The following is a 17,533-nucleotide window of genomic DNA, read 5'->3' as shown; positions in this document are numbered from 1 at the left end:
TGTCCATTTTGCTGCTAATGCCACAAAATACATTAATTCACTTTGCTGCCACTTTGCTTTAAATTAAGTTTCCAAATATTCATTTAACTTAAAATACACGCTGCTGATTATAAGTTTAGCCCAGAGGTGGGAAGTTTAATGTTTTAGGAAAATAGCAACTGGGTAGAATCTTTCAACGTTGATTACCAGTTAAAACCTAATAAAAATATAACTTCATGGGCTAGTTATGAAATTGACACCTTGCATCTCATTTCTTGAACAGGAAACCACTTTGTATCTGGCATTCACTGGATGACTTGTTGTTAAGCAGAGTAAGTTAAGATTTAAGAGGTGTGGAAATTGGAAATCTTTTTTTGTGGAAATCTTTTCCAAGTGTCAAAGAGTTCAGAAAGTCCTTCTGCTGCTGCAGAGGATGGGCTCAGCTCCCAACTTGGAATAACTGTGAGTCCTTTTACTTCCCATATGAGCTTCAGTTCACAAGTTAAAACTTAACTTTTATCAGCAGTTTCTGACTTGCAATAGTGTCATTACTTTGTCGATGTAGTTCATTAGCTGGTGGTAGGTGTGTTTCAAGGCTTCTCCACATATTGCTAGGAAAACACTAAGAGGTAGTAAAGAAACAGATCCTCCTTCAAATGATATAAGCTTTATGGTCACTAAACTTAACGCACCTATACTTAACACACCCAGAGAGAGACAAATTACACTGCAACAATTACCTGGTCACCGTATAGCATCAACAAACTTAAGGTACTGAACCCCTTTTCATATAAGATCATGAACCCTCACATTTAGAAAAAGAAAGGATAGTATTTTGCAGTAGCATTTGGAAAACATTGATTTTTTTTCTAGTTACCACTGGAACGTAATCTGTGATCACTGCAATCAATAAAATTACATTTGATTTAAAGAATGATTCTATGCTCAAATAAATGGGAACACTTCAATAACGATTCATCTTGGAAATACAAGAAAGTCTACCATAAAGATATAATACGAGTTTGGAAATTAATTGGGACTCATAAAACTATGGTTTTGACCACACACATTATATTTTCCTTATTGCATAATGTAGTTGCAGCATAACTGATTTTACTCACTTTATATTGGGATTAAAGTAGCTTAGATTGAAACTCTATTAATGTTAAGTACTGAGTTTTGAATAGCTCGGGACAAACTTAAAAGGGATTCGTCTTTTATTTGTTCGTGTTCTTTGGAAGTGAAATTACATAATTCTGACAAAAAACGTTGTCTTTCTCTTTGTCAAAGGAGAAAGATAGCATTTGTCACTTTGCAATATTGTCTCCATTGAATCAGATTTATCAGGAGAATCAGTTATTGTTATATTATAAAATTAGAAAAGGAATATAGAAAATCTCTTGAACAGCATAAAGCAGGATCTGTAGTGGGGAAACTGTAAACATCAGCTCTTCTTTTGAAGAATTTCTTGAACACTCCCCATAAATTCTAGCTGAATATCTTTTTATTTGCTTTCATGGATTGCCTGTGCAGCTATGGAACATTAGTTAAATTGAACCAATATAGATATATCATTTTGTATTATTGAAGGCAATTTTCTTTAATTAGCATAATAAGAGGAAAATTACATATCTTAGTAAGGACCACTTGTGTCATTTCCCTGTGTACGCAGGTCTTTCCAGCTGATTGTTTTCAATCAACCTAGAATGCACTACGAACAAAGCTGCTGGAGTGTAGCAGTCTTACTTCCAACATTATTCATTTCATACATGAAATATTTTCAAACATGGTTTCTGAGATCCAGACCACATGAAAGGATTTCTTTTGACTGATTCAAAAAGTTTGCGGTCTATCTGTTCACTTACAGTCATCATGGAAAGACTTATTCAGTGACTGTAAGTTTTTAGTGGCTTGGAATTTTTTTCCCTTTTTCTGTCTTGCGAGTGAAGATGAAAGAAGAACCTAATTACTCTAGGATTAAACTTCTTTATATGAAGGACATTTTGCTGTTACTTTGAACATTAATATCGCTAGAAAACACAGAGACAATAATGCTCATTTACCATGCAGGTTCAGATGATGCAATCCACTGAATGAAAGGATGTAAAACTATAATTATATACATACAGTTTGTCAAAAGTAAAAGGAATGTAATAATAGCTGCTAATTAACTTTTACAGAGAGAGTAAAGTTGGTTAGGTATTTTGAATCATGAGAAGGTGAAAAAACACACTTCTGAACCATGAAAAATAGTGATATGAGCACTTTTTCCCCAGAGAGAGAACTAAAAACCTAATAAATTTGTATTTGTAACTTGGCATGTCACTAATGACTAGTGATCATGTTCTTTGATGCACTGTAAAAGATTTGGTTGTCAAATAATACAGGGCCAGTAGCAGTTATGAGGGCATAGCTCTGAACTTTCAAAAATATGCTGTCAAATATGCACATTAAAAGTAAATCTAAGGATCTGTCACCAAAAATGTCTCTTGGCAGTACTGCTTTTCATTTATTATGCAGGTTTTTTCATTTTTGAGAGAAAACTTCATTTTTATTAAACATGAGAAAGGAAGCATATGAAGAATAAGGAAATTCACTTTTAAAAGATTCCAGAAATTCAAAAATGTCAGTTTATTATAAGATTATACAAAAAAGCAATGTTTTTTTTTTCATTTTCATAGTTCCTTTCTTTTTGTGTAGAAGAAAATAAGTTATGTTTCTCGAACAATTGCAGTAGAAAATAAGGGAACTTCTGACTTACACAGTTTTTATGTTCATCCACTGTTGAGCAGCCACAATTCAAAAGCTTGCAATAGCAGAAAACTAGGACATGCACACTAGGACAAGTAGTTAACTCTATCTTTGGCTAAATGTTCTCATGTAGATAAGTCCTCATTACTCACTTAGAGCCAGACCGATAACTTTATCTGTAGTGAGCAACATCCAGCTCCATCAGAAATCTTATGACAATACTAAAGGCATGCTGACTGAAAATCTGCCTTGCAATATGAATCCAATGAAAATCTGTATTACCAGACTCTGCATTCATTTTGAGGAATCTAAATTGGAAGAAAACTGGAAGAAAGTCCTATCTGTCACCAAGTATTGCTCAGTGCTTCTGAGCAAAATACTGAATTCTATTTTAAAATGACCTTTCTATAAAAAGACAGATTGTCGTTTTTAAAAAACAGTAAATCATCCAATGAAAATTTCATCTGCTTAGAATTTTTGCTGCTGAAGTTTTCTTCTATTTGAGCCAAATTTTCAAACCTCAAAAATCCTTTTTTTTTCTCCTACCCACTTTCACATGAAGGACATAATTCATTGATAGTAGGATCATCTAATTTTCCACACTTCAAGCAAATCAATTTTCTTCTTGGCATAGAACCATGCAGGATTATGACAGTTTTGACTTGTACCAAAGCAAACATGACATAAAGCCCAGAATGCCAGGTATCAACCATATTGCTTATGTGCCTGTAATTCTGAGGTATGAGGTTCACATTGCAGTTCACAAGCCTTTGAGCCAAACATTTTTGTTATTCATTATCTGGTTTTCCATTCTTTCCAGTACATGTGTAAGATTGTAGCATTTGAGGGGATGTGTTTTATGCTTTTTATAATAACCGATATCAACATCCCCTCCAGGTTGCATCCTTCTCAAGAAAGAGACTTACAAGGAACAAATAAATATCACTTTATGCTCCATTAATTAGCAATTCTTTTGCAATGACCAAAGGCAAGGTCACAGGGAGTTGGAAAGGAGCTGCTTTTGTAAACTTGGCAAATTCAGAGCCCATGTTTCTAGGAGCAAATCAAATTCAAACTGCTTTTTGCCTAGAATTTTTAAATGTGAATTACCCAAAAAAAAAGCTTCTCTGGCTTTGATTTTCCATTTGGATTACCTGCAATTGCTTGCAAGTGCTTAGATGCAAATAAGCACCATTTCCTTTCGAGATCAAAGATTTATTGGATGTCAGATTTTCTCTCTGACAATCACAACGCTATATGCGTAAGTCTAATGCTGTATGCTTGTACATTCAGAGTCCCACGTTCACTGTGTTAAACAGAAAGTAGGTCATTGCCACATAGTAAGTGAATGAGCATAACAGTATAAGAAATCTATAATTCTCTCTTGAGGGTTCAACAAGGGAAGTAGGGAAAGAGATTGGATTAATTCTACTGAAACAGTGTGGTTGGTCATTATTCTTTATGTGGATCAATATGAATTGAGTCTGGGCTATTCTAAAACGTGCTGTTACTTTCCAGAAGGCAGGGAGCTATTTTGGTGGTGTGCTCAAACCATAATAGTTACATTTGTCAGATTATCCATTATACCTCACATCACCATAAAAATTCTCAATGCTCCAATGTGCTGTTGGAATCGTCTTGGCTACTTTTACTTAGAGGTGACATAATACAGTTGGACCTATTTTGGGCAATTTTTTAATGATCAAGTGTTCTTTTTTAAAAAAAATATACTGATGACAAATTGGTTGTAATTATCCCTAGCCATCTTGGCTCTTAAAAATTCATTTACTGTCTAATCTGAGAACATCAGAATAAGACAGGATTTGAGCTTCAAATATCAGATGCCACCTTAGTACTACTAACAAAGTAGTTATTGCTCACATTTTTCTCCCTCTTCGAATGACACATCTTGCTTTCTAACCATCAAAATTCCTACAGATGTCTAAGGTGTATGAAAACCCATCTCTCACTTGGAAATATGTTTCATAATGCTGTTGATGTCTGCTGATCTGATTCTATAAAGGACTGAACAACTTCTGGAATTGTTAAATTCTTTTTTTTATGGACTAGGATTTTTTGCTTGTGCAGTTACTGTAATATATGGAGAAACACTTCAATGGACCTATGATAATTTAAATCACCTAGTATATTGCCACCACTTTTGTGATTTAAGGAGCTGCAGCCTTTCAGCACCACATTGCATGATGGAGCCCTGAGGAATAAAAGTTAAAAATCCCCTTACAACCTCTATCATAAGGACTATGTGCTTAGAATGTATATTCAAGAAAGTGTTTAGAGCTGCATAATGTATGCTGTGCAAATGTCCTTCCTGTTTTTGACATTGACACTGATTGCTTCATCTCATCCTCATAGCTAACTTCTTTTTTGTTTATTATCTTCACTGTATCTAATGATACAGGGTGCAATGTGCAGACATTTCGACCACAGTAGTGTACTTACATGCATTCCTAGTAAATGGGAATGAAACAAAGGTGTCCAGAAGCAAAGAAGGAGTGCAGGAAAGATGCAGAGGACACTGAAAAGTCAGCTTTTTGAAGAGAATGTGTAAGGAGATTATTGTAATCATCTTTATATGAAGATAAAGCACTTGACCTTTATCTTCACTGCAGCATTTAAAGGACGAGTGAAGTGTTTTGGTTTTTAATTCAAGACAAGAATAGAAATGTGTGAAAAAGCATCTATTTTCACTGTTACCTATACCAAGATAGTAAAATCTATTGTCTCAGATAATGTTTAGTAGACAGTGATGCTCAGTAGTTGTCAGTCAAAATGAGTGAAGAGAGTTGTGAACAGTAGCCAAAAATCCTTTATTCTCTCATTTGTTCAGATTTCAGTCTCTTTTCTCTCAAGATGCTATAATTTCACTGTATATGCAGTTACTACAGCCTTTCAGGATGGACAAGAGCTGAATGCACATAAAAGAACAAATGACTAAGCAAACAAAAGAAAAAAATATTTTTTCTATTTCAAGATTACTATTCAATGAGATACTTGTTCCTGAGAAAACAAATACAATGGATTAAATTAAAGCAATGCTGACATTGTGACATGAAGATGCAAATCATTGTTCATTTATTACACTCAATTATTGAGTCACAGAATTTAGAGAATGTACACTATCTCATAGTGTATTACCTAAAGGTCCTTGATCGTGCTAACAAGCACTTGGAAATGGAAATCGTTTCTTGTGACTATAACGGGAAAACTGGCACGCTTAAAGTTAAGCTGCATAAACCTTTGTGGGATGGAAACCCAGATGCATGAAACAGCTGATATGAATTCAGAAATTAACCAAAATTTCTGTACATTAGCTATGAAGAAGAAATATTCAGTTTACTTCTGCTTAATTTCACCTTGTGGATATCACTACACAAAAAGAATACCACGACATTAAAACAATATACTAAATTTGCAAACTGAAACCCTTTAAAGTGTAGAAATCCTAGTAATAATATTGCTTAAAGGTAACAGTACACATTTCCTCAATGTATTTGCATGAAACCAACAGGGAGTGCAAACATGCAAGAAACCTACAAACCAGGTCAGTTAGGGAAGTGACTTAATGTGGATTTGGGATTAGGATTTTTAAACAAGTCAGATCAGTCTTCTGCCACGCTGTCGGCAGACCCGAGTGACTAAATGATGCAAATGTCTGAATCTTACCGTCCTTTCCTTTGATCTGAAAATCCTAGCCTAGCATTGCAATCCAGGTCCCATTATAAGTCAATAAAAACCCACTCCTTTGATTTCAATCATGTCAGGATTTCACCTGGGAAGTCTAACTTTACCCACTCCAGAACAAGCATTCTCTTGGAATTTATTCCTTCACCCACTAATGATTTCATTTAGAGCTAGACTGAGCCACAGGAGATTAGCTTGTCTACAATCCAATTTAAGGTGAACGACCTTTAAGGAAAATGATCATATATTGACAATAAGGCATGAACAAAATTACCCCAATAAAAATCACGAATTTCTACAAGGAGGACACGGGAAGTTTATTATCCTTTCAATGGGCAGAAGTCACTATTGCTGATTTGTGCTGCCACCCTGTGTCATTCAGCACTCTGCCTTGCAATTTCAACTGAAAACACATGACATATTTTCTGCCCAGCTCAAAATCCCTGAAAATATTGGCCCTTTCCCCCTGCCTTTGTATTGAACTTCACCCACAGAAATCACTCCACAGTAAATTTCCATTCAGTGGGTAGGATATACATTCCAATTGGATGTGTTGTGTATCAATGAGGTTCCTAACATGTATGTGCCTCAACAGTTAAAAAAATAAAAGCTTTCATCATACCAAAGTCAAACTGATATTTATTCACCACTAGGGACAGACATCATTGCATGGTAATTGTCAAATAGGTTATGCCCTGATTTAATTGGAAAACCACAATTGAAGATGATGGATAATGTTTTCATTATGTTTATTTCAAGGCATTGCTTAATCGTACTTATAGCTCATGATGGGGAAATATTTTAATTGGATTTCACTTGACCAGTCTGGGGATAGAGTCTGTCCTTTCATTTTCATGTGAAGTCCTTCAGGCAAGAAGATTTAGATCTTTAATCATGGCCTTCAAACACAACTACAATTAATAAATACATAGTTTACATACATATATATGTTTAGCTGTGAATTACAAATTTTAATTCTGTACAGATGTGCCAGAACTTGAATGGACATGGGAAAACCTAGCTGGCTGTTACTTCATAAGACAATTAGTGTTTCCCTCTATTGAAGCAAGCAAAAGGCAGAAACATTAGTTCCTTCCCACCACAATGTTCCAGTTCTTTAAGAAACACTGTATATAGACAATCCTACAATCTATTTGTTAGTTAGCTGCCAGCTCAACCACATGGTGCCCTTTCCCTTGGCAGACAGGAAGAGTTTTAATTAAAGAATGATTTTTTTTGCACTGGGCAGTATTCATTGATCAGTGAGTGCCTAAACTTTGTTTTATTACATTTCTCGTCTGGTTTGTCCTTCTCCTCAGACCTATAACAGTCAGGAAGCTTTACAGAGCCTCTGCAGTCTTGGCTCTGACTCTCCATGTTGTTTTTTCATAATTCAGTCAATTTGCTTCTGAATTACCTCCTTCCCAGACTGCTGAGTGGAGTATTTCTCATAGGTCCCATCTCCTTAGAGAAATGCTCACTAGATATTCATCTGTACATTCAATGTCACAAAACTAGATTAAGAAATTTTTAACTGGTATACAAAATCAAGCACATAGAAAATATGAGACTGAAGATTGTTAGCTAATTGTTAATTAACGAATACTGTCTTTGATCACATATTACTTTTTCCACAGTGTTCTTTAGTGCCAAGAATGGATAATATACAGTAAAATGGTATTCCAAGTAATCCTCAGGACATCTAGAGTTGTGATTTTATTTACTGTGTACCATTTAAAGCCATAACGGTACATGGGATATTTCTTCTGAGTCTTTGCATGCTACTCTTTACAGTCATAGCTTAATTTTTCACAAATATCCATTACCACACCAAGTAGTGAAGTGCTGGACAAGCTAGTCACAAAACTAGAAGCATTATAAACACATCAGTGTCGCATTGCATCATGTCTTAGGGAGGTGGTTTTGCCCTGGTATAAGAATCACGTTGTTTCTGTAACTCAGACAAATATCTCTGCATGGGAACGTACTTTGCTGTTTAACCACATTGAACTACTTCTAGCTAACAAAGGAGTAGAGAACACAGTGCTGTCCTGTATCACACAAACATGGCCTTATCTTCATTACGCTGTGAAAAAGCAGATATTGTTCCCCCCATTTTAGGAAAAAGACTATCCAGTTTGTTTCTATCTTGAAATATCTTCAGCTTGATTTTTCAGTGAAGTCAGCATTTTTATGGCATTTTAAAGTACAGTTCCTTTTGGCCTAAAGTACAGTTCCTTCTGGTCCCGTTTGCAAAGTCATAAGATTTTGCTTTCTCTTTCAAGTTGAAATAATCACATTTAAACCTGGCATATCTCAAAACATGGCATGGCCAGTTTTGTAGAAAAGCAAACAATAAAAACCAAGCTAGATCACATATTATGATATTTGTATTATTTCAGTGGAAATCCATTTCTCAACCCAGATTATTACAAAAAACAAATTATAAATTGCACAAATAATAACTACACTCAGTTTTCAATGACAATAAGTAACATTGGAGTTTTGTAATTTTTCTGTACTCTCAGATTTTAGCTTTAAGATATAATCCCACCTATGTAATGAGCTCTAAGTGTGTGGCTTGTCTCACTGCCAACTGTGTCAACAGAAAGCTCCTTTAGGCCTGAGGTATAATCAATGTGATAATCTGAGCAGGAAAAGGAAGGAAATTAAAACCATCAGTGTGACTAGCAAGAAAGCAAGGGTTAAACTGAGTATCTCCGTTAAAAACTTATTTTATTTTTTTTAAAGATGATATCAGTTTTTAATGAGACGAGGGTAAAAGCTGTACTGTTAACGCAGGACCACATCCTACTTGGAGGAGGTTTTACTATAGGAAAGGCAGCACTCGCCCTCTAGAGGATTAGGGACAAAGACACAGCTCTTCTGTCAAACTCACAGATCCTTTATTGCAGCTCCTGAATGCTGAGAAACAGTTCAAGTTACGGAAATTCCCTCTGCAGCCCTTCCTCCTGTCTGACATCAGCTCTGCTCTGCCCCTGGGGCTTCGGAGAAGCCAGGGGAGCAGGTGGCCAAACACGATGTGCTTTCCCAGAAGCTGTCATAGGAAGAACTACTATTGTCTAAACACTAAAGCTATCTGGAAGATGACTCAGATGCTTCAGGAGCTATAAACTTGTAGATTGTGACTTTACTGGAAAAAAAGAATAAGAGCAGGTGTCACTTTCCAATGCCTCTTATTGAGAAACCACTCTACCATGCTCCTCAATCTCACTTAAAACTGATATTATTGCCCTTTCCCATGGCATAGCATCAGTTCATCTCTTCTGTCCTCCCCCTTCCCTGGCCAGCTTTAACTTCTCCACCTGTGTTGCACTCTCCTTCTACCTTCTTCACAGTCTAAAAAAAAGGCCTGGAAGATGGGAGAGCTTTTTTAATTCTCCACAAATTCTACTACTTACCACCACAATAATGTAAAATTATCCACTGACAATATCAGGTTCCCAAACACTGAGTCATTAATATTTGGGGGGAAAAAAACCAAAATTTCCCATCTGAGGAATGTGCAGGGCATAATAAAACCCATGTCTTGTTATGGAAGACCGAGCATTTTTTGGTAGTTCCAAAGTCAGTAATCTAAAACAACACTCCCAAGATCCTTTAAGCATGATTAAATGGATCATTTAAGACAAAACTCTTGAATATGCATGGCATGTAATGGCACTTTGGAAGGAGCTTGTACTTTTATTTTTGAAATATGTAGAAAGTCAATCAGGATTCCCTAAGGTATAAATTTTAAGACTCGGTTGAATTTTACTTGCTTATGTACAAAATTATGTAATTCTCCAATTAATCTCTCAAAACAAGCTTACCCATGAGATATTATTCCAAAGCCCATTTGTGTATATTTTCTTGGGTTTAAATTTAAAACGTATTTGATTTCCTAGATGGAATTAGTAACTTCTATTTTGGACAATGTGTTAAGCAGGGTCAGAAAATATAACTGTCCAATCTTACAAATAAATGCAGCCCTTCTTGTGATTTAATTACACCAAGCCTCCCTCTGAAAACTGTCAATGTACCAGAAGGTACATTAGGACAGCAGAATCTACAATATAGCACTGGATGCATTTTTTCATGTTTTGGTATTTTATTTAAATTGCATGCAAACATATGATACATACATGAGTGCTTGATACACTACATAGTACACAAGCAAATATTTTATACCAGCCACATACAGTTATCTGAAGGCAAAATGTGTGTCTGGTGAGCTCTATTTTTAAGAGATAAACTAGTGAAGTAAAGGTATCAGTAAGCAGGCCTGGGGCATGTATGTTCAATGACTTTTGCATGTACAGTGATTTTGTAATGACTGATGTCATATCTGACATTCAGGGTATACATTATTCCATTTATTGAAAGCTTTATAAGTTCTGCTTTGAATGGCAAACCGCAAATGCTTGAGTTATTACAATGGGAAAGCTTATCATAACAATGGCACAAAAACTACAAGAAGGCAAAAGCTTTGGCCCATGGCAGGGCTTCTGTATGCCAAGGGCAGACATTTTCTCATCCAAGTGTAATTGCACCCTAAGTTAGGTTTAAGAGTTGAATAAGTCAAAGTTATTACCATGGTCACTTTTATGGTCAGCTGTTGCTCTAGGAATATAGTCTTCTGCCACTTATATGCTGCCTGGCCTTAATTTTTTCATTAGGCATTCGTTTTACAGAAGGAATTGGAAAATGGTATTAGATGCTGCAGAAACAGTGTCTCCTTCAGATTTGCAAAGTACAGAAATGTGAAGTATATAGTATGGGTAAAATGAAAATTATTAAATGTATTTTATTGACAGCAAAGGTTGGAAGTTTCAAGGATTCAATATTCATAGCTACACATTTTTAAGTCGACACTTCCAACTTCTTTTTAATTCCCTCTGTCACGGTGTCACAGAAAATATCTATCGGATTTTTTCTATTATTGACAACATACCCTATAGCCATAGAGCAGTCCAGTTCTGAATATCATTTCTCGTGGTAAAAAGAAATTACAAGCCTGAATATGAAACTTTGCTGTGCTGATCCTATTTGCAGAGTGGTCCTTAACTCGGTCAGCAACTTTCATTCTTCTTCATCATCTTCATTTGCCATTGGCTTGTGAAAGACACGTGAAATGACCTTCCAAACAGATAAAAAGTTCAGTGACACATACATTTCACGTGGGCATGGATGAAGTCATACTGAAATACGGTTTGGTTTTTTTGCTTGTTTGTTTTTAACAATGCAGAAGACTGTAGCTACAAGGCTAATTTCATGAGTTCTTTTTACACTGATTTTGCTATGATTTTGGTCAAACTAAGCAAAAACAAGCTTTAGAGAAGTTGCTGGTCTTGTGAAAGATTCACACCTGAATTAGCTTTCACACTGCCAAGAAAACTTAAAAAAACTCTATTGTCAAAACAAAGAAAACCACTACAAAGGTATCTAAGAAGTCTTTGTTCAAATTAGATATGTTTGTTCAGAAAATCTATTTATGCAAAATAAATATTTCTGAAATTACCTTGTTTTGAAGCTCCTAATGAAGGATGTGTGTCAATTTTACAGGAACTCCAGAAGTTGTTTCATTGATATATGTCAACACTTGGGTGCTACGTGATTCTAACAGAGAGGTTAATATTATTCTAGTCTTATTGATTAATTAATAATTACTAGTTAATAATTAATACTTGATAATTAATAATTAATAATAACAATCTTAACTCGTGATTTCTTTGAGAAACTGTGATACTGAGAGACTTAATGACTGACGTAGATATTATAGTAATGCAGAAGTCATCGTTAACCTTAGCAAGGCCAAGGTTTCTTTCTGTAAGTCAGTGGAAGAGTTAAAAGATTCCTGGAGTAGTGACATATAGTCTTCAGTTTTAATAACTACTAAAGTCGTCAAAAATAATAACTTGATTCTTTTTCACATTATTGGAGCAGGCAGTCATCCAACACTAAGGTTCTGTAGTAGGTTGCCTTCAATTATTAAGCAGTAAAAGGCGGCAGGTCTTTATCAGGAATAGAGATGAAAGAGAATACTTTTCTTTAATACAAGAAGGGAGAGACATGTTGCTGAACATAATGAACTGTATACTATGTGGAGTACATCATAATGGGCTCTTTATTTGGGTTACATGTGGAAGATGAAACAAATATGTTCATACATTTCAGAGACATCTTTTCAAACCTTCAAATCATCTCATTTCATTCACTTTGGATAATACTTTACATCTGACAAAGCACAGGATCGTTCAGTAGATTAGGTCACATTGCCTATTTGAAGACTTTATGGATTATTCAAAGGAAAGAGATTTACATGTCCTGAAAGCTGCTGAGTTAAAGTGTGTAGGATAAAAATCCTGGCTCAGTTCTACAACCTTACTTAGGTAAATTTCACAGTGACACATAGCAGAAAGCCACTGCTGCAGGAAGGAGAGTTACATGTACTCTGGCCAAAATGAGAATGTTATACAACCTGCAGCTGCCATCAGGAGGCATGCTTTTCTGTGAGTGCAGAGTCGTGGCAATAGTATTTGCATGCCTTCCATTCCAGACAGCTGTCATTACAGCTACAGATAAGTTGAAAGCACCATAAAAAGCCATGGGGAAATACCTGGTGTTTTACTTCATGAAATGCTATTTACTTCAGTACTACTGACCATACCACATGTAAGGTAGAGGAAATTGTTTGACCCATGAGACTTACAGATTAAAAAACAATATTGTTGAGCAAATTAAAAAATTATGCACCATCTTCAGCATTTCTGAAGTGTTTAGACTCAATCTTCAGAATGACTCCCATTTTAAAGTTGAACTTCAATGATGCCATGTACAAAATGATGCTATGAAGTAGAGATATGTAAGAAGATTTACAATTGTGTCTCATGTCTAAAATGTGATTGTAAGACTTGGCCAACTGCAGCACCATATAGACATTAACAGTGGAAGATACAGATGGTTTTTCTGCTTAGCATTTGTTTGTAGTAGTAATGTGTAAGTCAAGTTGTGTTTTGTGCTGCATTTTAAACAGCTGTGTAAGAGCCAGTAAAAATCTAAACCCAAGTATGACAAAATATAATACTGCTTTGCTTTTTGCTCAGAAACAGTCAGTGAACTGGAGAATGTTTTGATTACTTTAACTTGATATCATTTGTACATCTTGGTTTTCTAAGAAAATTAGACTTGCAACTCATGCTTTTCCTGTCTATCATTGAGTTTCCCTCTCCTCCACAAACTGAATAATTGAAATGGAACCTGACGAGAGCAGAAGTCCCAGGGATATTAAATTCTATATTTTGCTAAAAGAGACAGATGAGCAGCAGAAAAACTTAAGTGGCTCAGATGAGGGAAAAAGCAGAAAGAGCCCATCCATTATATGTTCAGTTTGCTGAGCAATCTGTCCATGTATCACTCCAAATCAGCTACGGCAAATGATTTTACATTGCTAGTACAAGCAATGCAAAATTACAGTAGGGATGAGAGGCACCTGAAGCATTGCAATATGGGGACAGATAACGTGGAATTGCTTCACTTCAATGTGAGGGATGTAGCCAACAAGAAACAATATTTGGTTCTGTTTGCTGGTCATGGGATAATTTGCCTGAACATTTACTCTGACCTCTTCACAAACTTTCAATACCTAAAGTAATCACAGATGCAAATATGGCATTTTTACTGTCACTGCTCCTTCAGTATGCCAGAATACATACAGTTGAGTACACTAAGAGTTCAAACAAGCATTTAAATAAGAAAAGTTGAAGATTAGTAAATAAACGCTCCTCTGGCATACAAATCTGTCTATGCCATCCCCTGATGGTTAAGACCACATAAACATTAAGTCACTCTTGAAGTGAATAATCTAACCTTGAAACAAAATCTGGTGAGATTATGGAGATAGTTTGCTCAAAGACCTGTTTTAAAAGGCAAGTGGAACTGAGTTACGCTATCATCACCTTACACAACCCTCCAATTTAATCCTCGGGCTTTGCACCTCATATTTTTTCAAGGCCATTTTACCATACACTGCGGGATGCTGCACAGTTTCATATTATAAAATCACTGCTGTGTTACAGCTTTCTCACTACCTGAGTTAATTTAAACTGAAATTCCCCTCCCCTCAGTTATGTCTTAGGGCAATATAGGGACCAGAGAAGACCAAGGGCCAAGTGTGGACCTTAATTTTTATGAACATCTCTGGCTTTGCAGTTAGATATCCTGCTATTCTGACACTTAAGTATGTAAAAGAATGTGAGAAATCTGAGACTTAAATATTTTTTCTCCCTCTTTCATCCTTCCCCCAAATTGAAAGGCAAGAGATAACAAGAGAAAATTCTTTCCTGCATGTGGTGGCTGAAATATAAACAAATGCAGAGCATTTTTCCAGCCACTCAGGATAGCATCAAACATGGACTGGATCTTATATCTTACACATTTTTCACTAATACTAAACAAAGGCATATATTTCCTAGTTTTTCCATTACTGCAGCTCCACAGGATCCAGCATATGGTTTTGCAGACAGGCAATGAGCTCACTTAAATGAAATCTGTAAAACCACAACTACTTTATGCAGAGGTTGTTCTTCCCACACACAAAGAGTGTGCTTTGCCTATATCTATGCTATACGTGTATCTGCACTGTTAAGGGCTTAAAAAAGCTCTCTGTCAACAGGGTGTCAGGAGTAACACTGAATTACCTTGTTAGAGCTATGTGAGAGACTACTTCTGCAGAGCATTAATCTTTATTCTGGCTTCTCTCACTCTGGTGCAACAAAGAAATTACGAAATGAAATATAAACCAACTAAGGCTAAACCAAAATTCATAAAACGTGGATTGCTGCAGTGTCAGTAACTTGTTTATCCTCTTCTTGGTGTTGTGGACTTGCTTGGTTTGTGAATGGGTCTGAGACAATAACAGTGGAATTTCTCAGCAGTGAGGCTTTTGGTTTTCATCTGTTGGCAAAAATGGGCTCTGATGTAACCCATGATTGCCTATGTTGTGGATATCTTCTTACAGCAAAGAGCATACTGAGAGTTAAAGTGGAGATATTCCCAAAGTGTTCATAAAAGAATGAATGAAAAGTCTGGTAGGAACTTGTAGCCATTACAGAACCAGGTAATTTCTCTCAGCTTTGCCCCAACTCCTATCTCCCATTAATCTTCCTGTCTCCTCCCTGTCCCTGAATTCCTCAGTATCGTACTATTTGTTAGCAGGGGAAGCAATCAAAATATTTAAATCTTTTAATAAACATGCAGGAAAAGATGTGAAGTTGGAAAGTAAAATTATTTTAAACTATTAAGCAAGGTTTTCATCTTGGCTGTAACCAGATATTCTGGTCTGCTTAAGATAATCCTAAAACACAGAAGCACTTCTGATATACTACATTACCCCAGGCTTTTAGCAAGACACACGATTTTCCTTTTTTTTTTCTCTCAAATCATTGCCTGGGAACAAACCTGTCCCGGGCACTGTGGCAATGGGAAGTATCCTGTTCTCTGACAGTACAATACAAAGCAGGATTTGCACATGCCAGTCTCAGTCCTATATGGGGTCACATAGCCCAGTGGAGAGCCTATTTCCATTTTGTGGGATCTCTTTGAGACAAATTGTCCAAAAATCGCCACAGTGAACTTCAAACTCAGTGTTCATTCTGTTTTTCTACTGTAAAACCTTTGTGGAAGACGTTTCCCTTTCTTTCATACCACCATGTACTTGCTTGCTAATGTTTTGTTACTGAAGAGAATACACTTAAAAATAGGAATGCACATAAATAATTTTGGAAATTGAATTGATACACAAGCAAAGAGTACTAGAAGGATTCAGTGATGTGGAAGATAGAGCTGAAGCTGTGGTCATGGTCATATCCTCTCAAAGACCTATTCTTATCAGACCCTCTTTCAAGAAGATGATGAGTGGTGATGGCAGGGAACCACGGAAGAGAAGGGCTGGCATCTGAGATACGAAAGCTCATTCTTCTCAGCTCACCAGCTGCCACATCATTGTCATGAGCTTCCTTCACAGAGTCTTTATTCATGGCTCTGAGAAAATGGTTGACAGGCAGATAGTCTCCTCATTACTTTGTCTGCTGACAAAGCACAATTTCTGACATACCAACTGTATCCCCTTTAAATTTTTATCTTTCAGTAGACCTTGAGCATAGTCTTTTTTCCTTTAAGTTTTGCTGACTTTCCTAAGGAGCTTTATATTGCTTCCAACAACATGCAGTACAGGGCTGTGCAGAAAATCACTGGTCTCTCCCCTGGGAGGGTGAAGCAGTCACACAGGAAATTTTTTTTATCTTTAGCCTTGAGAACACCCTAGAAGAAAGGTGCAGGCATATTTTACTCTCAGTGCAGGGAGAAATGTTGAGATCCAATGCTTAATAGGGGACACCAGAGAAAATACAGTTTTCCAGATATAACAAGCATCTACTAATGTTTTCCAGGAATTTTAACTTCACAAAATTTGGGTCTCTTTATTGTCTATGAAGATAAGAAAAGACGCATTTGACAAGTGGGAGGGAACAACCTCTGCTTCAGAGGATAAAGAATGGAGCTTCTTAGTTAAACACGAAAAAGCATTATCATTCCTGAACAGTTTTAGCTGATTTTTTTGAAAGGAACAGCTTGAGCAGTCATGGGACTCTTTACCCTAAATATTCGATTTAGTTAAACTTATAAGTGACTGAAAACAAAATATTTTGAAGTAAAATAACACTAAGTAAAGGTATCTCTCTAGTCAAACACTGAAGATTAAATTACCATCTCATTTTCATCAGTGGAAAAGCTCTTTGAAGTAACTGCAGTTACACAGAGTTTGTTGCTAAATAACTGAAAGTGATATCTGATAATAGTAATCCAAATAGTTTCACGTGAATTATCAATATAAGTCAACAAACATAATTTCATAGCTGTTATGTTTTACATGGCAGTGAGATTTTTTTTCACAGAATCACAGAATGGTAGGGGTTGGAAGGGACCTTTAGAGATCATCCAGTCCAATGTCCCTGCTAAAGCAGGTTAACCTAGAGCAGGTTACACAGGAACATGTCCAAGTAGGCTTGAAAACCTCCAGAGGAGACTCCACATCCTCTCTGGG

Source organism: Colius striatus, chromosome 5 (genome assembly GCF_028858725.1).
Source record: "Colius striatus isolate bColStr4 chromosome 5, bColStr4.1.hap1, whole genome shotgun sequence".
NCBI lineage: Eukaryota > Metazoa > Chordata > Aves > Coliiformes > Coliidae > Colius > Colius striatus.
Note: the sequence above shows the minus strand (reverse complement) of the source record.